General features: G+C 47.7%; 1 protein-coding gene and 1 non-coding gene across 2 annotated transcripts in view; both read right to left on the bottom strand.

Moving 5' to 3' along the window:
* LOC123517767 (protein rhomboid-like) overlaps nt 1-10,000 on the bottom strand; it is a 281,348-nt gene that overhangs the window by 109,897 nt on the left and 161,451 nt on the right. The window lies entirely within an intron of this gene.
* Nucleotides 1,772-1,886, bottom strand: Trnal-caa. The gene is made up of 2 exons: nt 1,849-1,886; nt 1,772-1,816 (listed from the first exon to the last, which is right to left on the bottom strand). It is a non-coding gene; the product is annotated as a tRNA-Leu (tRNA).

Below are 10,000 nucleotides of genomic sequence, written 5' to 3'. Positions count from 1 at the left end.
GAGAGAGAGAGAGAGAGAGAGAGAGAGAGAGAGAGAGAGAGAGAGAGAGAGAGAGAGAGATAAAACAAAAATAACAGTCCTCTTTAAAGAATAAGACACGACGTTATTAGTACTAACTACCTTTAAACTTCCCACGCTGTCACACACACACACACACACAGACACACACACACACACACACACACACGGTGGTAGTACCCTCCCCTCAAAAAAAAACATAAAAAAAACAACGATAGACACCAGGAAAAAAAAGAGACCAATACGTGAGAGACGAACAGGTATTCTGGTCTCAGGACACGTGTGACAGAGAGAAAGAGAGAGAGAGAGAGAGAGAGAGAGAGAGAGAGAGAGAGAGAGAGAGAGAGAGAGAGGAGGAAGAGTTGCAGTGTGGAGGGGAAGTGGAGGAAGGAATGGCGGTGAAGAAGCAATGATCCGTTTTAACCTCCCTGCCCACATCCCGTGTTAGCCCCGCAAAGCACACCCGCCTCCCCCACCACTACCTTGCCTGCACACTCACACACACACACACACACACACACACACACACACACACACACACACACACACACACACACACACACACCAGTTCATCGCTCCCATAACTTGCATTTTTTTACTTAATTTTTTTTTGCATCACAATTGTTTACATTAAGAGAACATAAGCAAGGTGAGTAGTAGTAAAGAGAAGAGAGAGAGAGAGAGAGAGAGAGAGAGAGAGAGAGAGAGAGAGAGAGAGAGAGAGAATGGGGGAGGTTATACAATCTCTCTCTCTCTCTCTCTCTCTCTCTCTCTCTATACACGCCCTATCACTCCCACCTTAATATGAAATCAACTCTTTCCATCCCTCATCCCACCCACCCTTTCTCTCTCTCTCTCTCTCTCTCTCTCTCTCTCTCTCTCTTCTTTGCCTCCGTCAGCAGTAGGGGAAGGAAGGAAGGAAGAAAGGAAGGAAGGGTGTGGTGGTGGTGGTGGTGATGGTGGTAGTGGCGGCGGCGGCCAGACAGCTGATTAGACCAAGAATAAAAAGTGTCACATCACTCTGGGAGCGCGGAGACTTGACACAGAGGGAGGGGCATTACGGGAGAGAGAGGGAGAGAGAAGGAGAGGTGAGAGGAAAAGGAATGAGAGGAAGGGACACTTTTGGGAGAGGAAGGGAGAGGAAATATAGGTAGAATGAGTACTCGTTCTCTCTTATTCATCTCTTTTTTTTCTGTTCTTTCGTAATTGGTGATCTTTTGTATTGGTTTTCTTGATGTCAAACTTGCTATGTCCCTCATACCACACACACACACACACACACACACACACACACACACACACACACACACACACACACACACACACACACACACACACTAGTTATCACCACGTAAATCTTTAATCCAAACCCGAGTTAAAGGCCCACACACATTCTTGATGCGGGAGAAAGAGAGAGAGAGAGAGAGAGAGAGAGAGAGAGAGAGAGAGAGAGAGAGAGAGAGGGACGGAACGTGGGGCGAAGAGGGAGTTTGGCCCGGGAGAGATGGTGAGGGTGAGGTTAAGAGGGAGAGGGAGGGAGGAGGGGAAGGAGGTGAAGGGTATGGTACTATTCTTAGGTGGAGGCAATCTGGTGAAATACATCTCGTCATCAGTCTCCGTGATTCCACCGCGGAACAAAAGTCTTGCCAACCTTCCCCATTCATACAGACCACCGCCCGTCTATTTCAGGCCCGCCTGCCAAACTTTTCGCCCTTGAAACAAATATATACTAGTACTAAAAAAAAAAAAAATGTGTCAGAAGTGGGATTCGAACCCACGCCCTCTGAGAGGACCAGAAAGCCCACACCCTTCTATCGGAAGGGAAGTTACCTTGAGTCTGGCGCCTTAGACCACTCGGCCATCCTGACGATGATGGGATAAGTGTGTTTGGTGTAACTATTACTAGTACTATTACTATAACTAAGACTTCTGTTCTAGCTGTTAATGCTACTATCACTGCTACTGTTGCTATGATGGAAGCAATAGCAGCAGTAGCAGCATTAATAACAACAATACTAATAGCAATGATAACAATGATAATAGACAGGACGAGGAAGTAATTTACACATGAACATGAAGAGGAAATAGGAAATGGGATGAAGGAAGGAATGCAAATGGAGAGTGAAGGAAGGAAGGAAGGGAGGAAGAGAGTAAGGGAGGAAAGGAGGGAAGACAGGAGAAGGAAGCGGGGAAGAGAAGAGACGACCGACAAAAAGTAAGTAGGTGAGGAGGGACCGGAAGAAGGAATTATTACGTACTACAAGAGGAGAGGAGGAGAAGGAGGAGGAGGAGGAGGAGGAGGAGGAGGAGGAGGAGGAAGAGGAGGAGGAAGAGGAGGAGGAGGAGGAAGAGGAGGAGGAGGAGGAGGAGGAGGAGGAGGAGGAGGAGGAGATGTGAAGAATACCTCGTTACCTCAGGAATCAAGGTCCATTAGGGAGATCTTGTCCCGATATGTTTCCGTTACCAACTGGCACTGGCACTGGTGGTGGTAGTAGTAGTAGTAGTAGTAGTAGTAGTAGTAGTAGTAGTAGTAGTAGTAGTAGTAGTAGTAGTAGTAGTAGTAGTAGTAGTAGTAGTAGCAGTAGTAACAGCAGTGGAAATTATTGTTTTTGTTGTAGTAGTGGTAATTAGCCACATTCTCTCTCTCTCTCTCTCTCTCTCTCTCTCTCTCTCTCTCTCTCTCTCGTAATGTGTGTTTGTACCCACCAGACCTGGAGTGACCCATGACCTGCCCCGAACGAACCGTCCGGTGTGTTTGTGTTTGTGTGTGTGTGTGTGTGTGTGTGTGTGTGTGTGTGTGTGTGTGTGTGTGTGTGTGTGTGTGTGTGTGTGTGTGTGTGTGTGTGTGTGTGTGTGTGTGTGTGTGTGTGTGTGTGTGTGTGTGGATGTAAGCCTAATTAAACCTTTCGTGCGTAGTCAATGTTTCAGTGAATTTATTTATTTTTTTCTCTCTCTTTTTCTTTGTTTCGCTTCTTCCTTCTCCTCTCCTCTCTTCCTCCTCCTCCTCCTCCTCCTCCTCCTCCTCCTCCTCCTCCTCCTCGGTATGAGGTGCCGTGGCCTGTCTTTCACTAGGGTCACGGCACCGCCACTGACCCTCCGCCAGGCATGCCTTAGTTGGCACTGCGTGGATGGGGCCACTTACCGCCGTGGGAAGGTGCTCGCTTGGCCTCCGTCCCTTTCTTCCTCCTTCCCTCCCTCTCTCTCTCCATCAACCTCTCCTCCTCCTCCTCTCCCTTCCTTCCAGCCAGGAAATGTGTTCATTTGAGACACATGCATGTTATAGAGGTACACACACACACACACACACACACACACACACACACACACACACACACACACACACACACACACACACACACATACACAATGATAAAGTTGTCGCTGCATCCCATACAAATATAAGCAGAAGCAAAGGTTCTGCCCGGTCAGTGGTGGCGTGGTGCCAGAGCAGCAGGCAACTGGCAGCGGACAGTGGACGTGGGTGGGCAGCGTGAGGCAGCGGCGAGGGAGGCGGGGGAGGCGAGGAAGGCCAGGTGACCCCGGCCAGCTTGGAATAGAGGAACGTGACCTGCAGGGCAAGGGCGGACCAGACAAGCCGCCAGGCCAGCCTCAAGTGACCCCTGTACGCCTCCACGCCCTTCTGGCACGCCACCACGCCGCGCCCAGACAGACCCTCGCAACACTGCTTCTTGGCGCGCTGTGTCTGTGTTGCAGCGAAGGTGGGAAGCGTTCCTTAGTTGTTGTAACACTACGTACTAGTTACCAACAAACTTTTCAATCGTGAATGACTTTGTAATTAGTGAGAAATATGTCCGTCTGGCACGTGGGTGTGGCACGAATATTTTGTGGCAGATACCCGGCGAAGCGTAGCATGTGTCCCTGCACTGTTGGTCATGTCCATCACGTGACAGTCTTCGCCGCCCTGTCACCCGCTCACCTGCAGCACAGGAGACAGCTGCGTCTGCACGTGGGTGACAACAGAACGGAAGAGCTGCACACCACACAAATGCTTATCAATTCCCATCCTTCCTTCATTGCAAGGCAGGAATGAACCACTTCCTCTGTGCGTCCTTCTTCCTGGCACACCCTGAAGCACGCTGCCTTCTGTACGTACTGTCGTGCCTGCCAGGCGCTGGATTACTTCCAAGATAACACCACCACCACCACCACCACCATACCTAGTACTGTATACAAACAACTGTATACACACCCCAAACATTGCTAACTTGCCTGTAGGAATATCAGCACTCACCAGTCTATTAACTTTTTGCAGCCTGGCGAGTAAGCCAACCTATTTTTTCCACTATCCACTCTGCTCTTCCCATCAAGGCGAGGAGGGGCGAGGATACAGGTAACACAGCGGGCCAGGTGTGCGTCACCCTGGGAAGTGACAGTAACATCTGAGGGTGCCCAATGCTACTCTCCCGTGACGTGGTGAGGCCAATTATCTCCTCCCTCCTCCCTCTCTTCCCTCTATTACAGCCCCACCTGCCCTTCTCCTCCTCTTTCCTGTCGTGGCAACCTATCCTGTTTGAACTTGCATTTCTGTTATCACTAAACAGTCCAGCAGGCATTAGAAGTTTTCTCTGGCTTTTCTCCTCTGCTCCTCCTTCTCCTTTCTCTTCCTTTCCCTTCCTTTCCTCCTTCCTTTCCCGTTTCCTCCCCATGAATATTTCCGTCCTTTCTTCCTTCCTCTTGCCTCATCCTTCCTCACCTAATGGCCGTCCACGTACTATATTAAAGGACCGCCCAGGTGGTGGAGTGGCCTCGTCGTTACCTTGGCGTCACCTTAATTGCACGTCACGGTTACATAAGTGTTACGTTCTTTGGTCGGCGGTAAAGGTCTGGAACAACTGATTACTAGAAAAAGTCACTTCATCACCACCGTGTGTGTATGTGTGTGTGTGTGTGTGTGTGTGTGTGTGTGTGTGTGTGTGTGTGTGTGTGTGTAGTTCTTCACCACGGTCGTCTGCTGGTCGCCCAGCCAGCATTTCCCATTACGGAGGGAGCTCAGAGCTCATAGACCGATCTTCGGGTAGGACTGAGACCACAATACACTCCACACACCGGGAAAGCGATGCCACAAACCCTCGAGTTACATCCCGTACCTATTTACAGGGGCTACACATTAAGAGGCTTGCACATTTGCCTCGCCGCTTCCCGGGACTCGAACCCGTACCCTCTCGGTTGTGAGCCGAACGTGCTAACCACTACACTACACGGGTATGTGTGTGTGTGTGTATGTGTGTGTGTGTGTGTGTGTGTGTGTGTGTGTGTGTGTGTGTGTGTGTGTGTGTGTGTGTGTGTGTGTGTGTGTGTGTGTGTGTGTGTGTGTGTGTGTGTGTGTGGACAGGAAGCACTAGACAGAACGTGACCAGGGCTAGGACAGGACATGGGCAGAGTACAGTATGTTGCGTAAAGGGTCACTGCAAATTCCTCACCCTCATTTACACCCACACCTACGCCCATGGCCACGCCCACACCCGCCCATAGAACTCTATCACTCACCCCTCACTGCCTTACTGTGTGTGTGTGTGTGTGTGTGTGAGAGAGAGAGAGAGAGAGAGAGAGAGAGAGAGAGAGAGAGAGAGAGAGAGAGAGAGAGAGAGAGAGAGAGAGAGAGAGAGAGAGAGAGAGAGAGAGAGAGAGAGACCCCTTTTCTTCCTCACTATCGAATGCGAAATCTTTCCATCATTTTCACTCGTACACGTTCAATACATCTGGGTTCTGGCACACTCCACCCTGCCACCCACGCCCACGCCTTCGCCCTCAGAAAGCTGTATGGAGGATGTCCGGTGTGGGCGTGAGGGCGTGGCGGGTCGGCGCCCATTACAGCTTCCTGTTATCCCGCGTGGAAACAACGAGGTGGGTGGGAGGGTCGATGCCGGGAAGGACTGCTGGACGGGTGGAGCAGTGGATGGGTGGTGGTGATGGTGGTGGTGGTGGTGGAAGTGATAGGCGGGTCTTGAATAGAGAAACGAGTCATGTAAGAGTGTATGAGATCAGAGACAGTAGATACGAGAGAGAGAGAGAGAGAGAGAGAGAGAGAGAGAGAGAGAGAGAGAGATATTGGGTGAGTGTGTGTGCATGGGTAAGGAATCTGTGACTGTCCTGTACACCCCTTGTCCTGACCACACCCTATATCGACGCAAACGAGACACACACACACACACACACACACACACACACACACACACACACACACACACACACACACACACACACACACACACACACACACACACATCAATATTGCAGCATACGTCCCTCCGCCTCCTCGTCCCTTCTCTTCCCTCTCCTTGCATCAGCCAATCGCTACAACACAGATGAAATGCAATAAAAAGATGAGAAAATCGAATAATGCACTGGCAGAAAGACTGATAGTTGCACCAAAGGTTTCATCATTACACGCACATTATTCACACGCTTTTTATACTGAGTGAGTGAGTGAGTGAGTGAGTGAGTGATAAAGTGAGTGAGTGAGTGAGTGTGTGTGTGTGTGTGTGTGTGTGTGTGTGTGTGTGTGTGTGTGTGTGTGTGTGTGAGTGAGTGAACTGTGTGATTATTGTTTGTTGCTCAGGAATACAAACAGTAATGCCAGTATTCTTTTACGCATTGCTCTCTCATTAGTGCTGCTTTGAAAAGACTGGACACTACACACACACACACACACACACACACACACACACACACACACACACACACACACACACACACACATGTTTAATCGAGCTTTTATAGATGCTTTTCTTCCTTTTCTATTTTTTACTTTGTTTTCACATTGATCGTGCATTTTTTTTCATAATTAGTAGTTTCTTTTTCTATGAAGCACAATAAAGGTGGACTATCTATCTATCTATCTATCTAACTGCGACCACCACGACCACCAGTCACAACACTGAGGAGATGCTCGCCTGTGGTCGTCAGTAATGAAAAACTAAAGTAATCAATAACTGAGTTTGTCAAGGCATTGATTGAGAAGAAGGAGGAGGAGGAGGAGGAGGAGGAGGAAGAGGAGGAGGAGGAGGAGGAGGAGGAGGAGGAGGAGGAGGAGGAGGAGGAGATGAGGTGTATTAAGATAAAATCAGAGAAAGAATGAAGAAGATTAAATAACACTGAATTAGGTGAAGGAAGGAAGGAGAGAAACAAGGAGGAAGGAAACACGAGGAAGAAAATGAGTGAAGGAAAGAGATAAGCTACAGGAACAAGGTAAAGGAGGAGGGAGGGTGATAAAGTGATGGATGGAAGGAAGGAGGGAAGGAGGGAAGGCATAAATGGAGGGAGGGAGGGAAGTCTGTATGATGTGTTGACGGTAAGAGTAACAATAACACTAATAGAAGTACAGTACCACCACCACCACCACTATAACAATAATAATAATAATAATAATAATAATAATAATAATAATAATAATAAAATTAATAATAATAATAAAAGTAATGATAATAATGACAACTAGCACGGGGCCATCATCAACCATCGTTCTCATCATCATCGATGCCGCCGACACAACTGCACAGCGCTTCATAAGTCCCATCCACTTCACCACCACCACCACCACCACCACCACCGCTGCTGTTTCAAGCGTCACCGGTCGATCGGAAACCAAAGCACACACACACACACACACACACACACACACACACACAGAGAGAGAGAGAGAGAGAGAGAGAGAGAGAGAGAGAGAGAGAGAGAGAGAGAGAGAGAGAGAGAGAGAGAGAGAGAGAGAGAGAGGAAAGAGACCATCAATCATGCATATGAATAAGACAACCAATAGAGGACTGAAAATAACAAATAAAGAAAGGAAGGAAAAAACATAAAGAGGATAGCAATAATCACAACACAATAGCAAGAAGAGAAAGGCAGCCATTATGACAAGCCCTCACACCACCACCACCACCACCACCACCATCGCCACACAGCAAGCAGGACACAAGAAGCAAAGGTCTCTCAGTACTTCCTCGTGTGCCGTCACCTCCGTCATCACCTTCTGCAGGGCACTTACCTGGCGGGAAAGAGAAAATATATGTTGATTAACTGCACGTAATGGAGAGAGAGAGAGAGAGAGAGAGAGAGAGAGAGAGAGAGAGAGAGAGAGAGAGAGAGGATGACACCTTAAAAAAGAGGAAGCATGACAAATATGACACAAAACGAAGATTACCACACGGTCACACACACACACACACACACACACACACACACACACACACACACACACACACACACACACACACACACACACACACACACACACACATACAATAACTCTGACGACCCTTCATCACATCTTCTTTAACTTCACGACAGACTATACGCACAACACTGAACTGAGAGAAGGAGGAGGAGAGGAGGAGGAGGAAGAGGAGGCAAGCATACACAATCCTTACTAGTTGTCAGGTGAGGGACGGCGCGACTCCAACACAGTGCCTTCCCCTGATAAGCTCGTATTCTCAAACATTTCTGTGCATCACCTCCACTATTTCAAAAGGCTTTATCTAAATTGACACGAGTCTTTTAAGATGTTTTAATGGTTCGCTAATCCTCTCTGTAGCCTTGGGAAACAGTCGTGGTGAGAGAGCAAAGCATTTCTGAATAGTTTCACCTTCAGGAATCAGACGGAAGCAAAAAAGTAACTCAAGATGTTTTCTATCTCGAGAGGGAGAGGGAGAGGTGAGGGAAGAAGAAACAGGAGGAAGGTAGGCATAGTGCGGGAAAGGGACGGATGAAGGGAGTAAAATGGAGTGATGGTAAAGAAACTATTGGGGAAGAAGGAAGAGGTATATGGAAGGTAAGAGGGGAAGTAGATGGTATAAATGTAAAGTAAAGGAGGAAGGGGAGGGAGAACAGTTGAGGGGCAGTGATGAAGCAAGAAATGATTGGAGGGAAAGGAAAGCTAAATTCATGGAAGAGGTGTTGGAATGGTAACGGACGAGGGAAGCAAAGATACATGATGGGGAGTTAGTGAAGAGATGAGGAATGATGATGGTGGAGAGAAAGAAGAGAAAGGGTTAATCAAGAATGAAGAAAGAGGAAAGTGGAGTGTTTTCACCCACTAATGATGCAGAATCCTGGTGAAATGCCTACAGGAATCATGAAAATCTTGAAATTCACCAGTAACTGCCACTCCAACAAGTTAGAAAAGATAGAGATAAGACTAAAGAACATCTATGAACACGGACCTGATAAAAAAAAGGAGAAAGAAAAACGAACTACTACACTAAATTTCAATTCGCCTTAAGCTCTTCAGTAATGGGAAGTCTTTTCATGTTCATTCTGGATACTATTTGATGATTTTACACAGCTTCAGAAACTTATAGTGAAGACTCTGGCCATTAATCTTCTGACCTCCATAGAGCCCTCCTAATGTGAATCAAATTGTCTAATGATACCCAAAACTCACGATAAAAATGCGTCCCAGTACTGAAGCACTTAAGACATTAGCAGTGATTTTATACAGCTTCAGAAACTTATTTAGGGATTTAAATAGTGAAGACTTTGGCTATTAATCTTCTAGACCTCCATAGACCCTTCTTAATGTCAATAAAATCGTCTAACTATACCCAAATCTCAAGGTAAAAAAGCGTCCCAGTACTGAAGCGCTTAAGACACCAGCGGCCTCACACGAAGTACGCTATATACAGTTCAAGTCTCCTCTAACTTTCTCAGCGGCACAGCAGGCGGGACTTTCTCTTTTTCTATTACTTTTCCAGCCCTTCAGTCAGTCAGGCGGCCTCGAAGCGTGCGATGAAAGTGGAGGTCGGAAAGCTGAGACTAAGGGGAGAGAAAAGACGGTAAGGGTCGGGGAGGGTATGAGGGTGTGGGGTGTATGGCAGAGCTATGAATACTAATTAGAAGGACAAAAGCAATAGTGAGGGCGATATGAATTATAATGGAATGGGGCGGCGTGAAACGAGCACTATTTCCTTTCAGCGCTTATCTCCTGCCCTCTCACCCGCCCGCCTGTCAAAACACAAAATATGGT

This window comes from Portunus trituberculatus, chromosome 42, assembly GCF_017591435.1.
Source record: "Portunus trituberculatus isolate SZX2019 chromosome 42, ASM1759143v1, whole genome shotgun sequence".
In the NCBI taxonomy this organism is placed as follows: domain Eukaryota; kingdom Metazoa; phylum Arthropoda; class Malacostraca; order Decapoda; family Portunidae; genus Portunus; species Portunus trituberculatus.
Note: the sequence above shows the minus strand (reverse complement) of the source record. Positions and strands in the feature narration are given on the sequence as shown.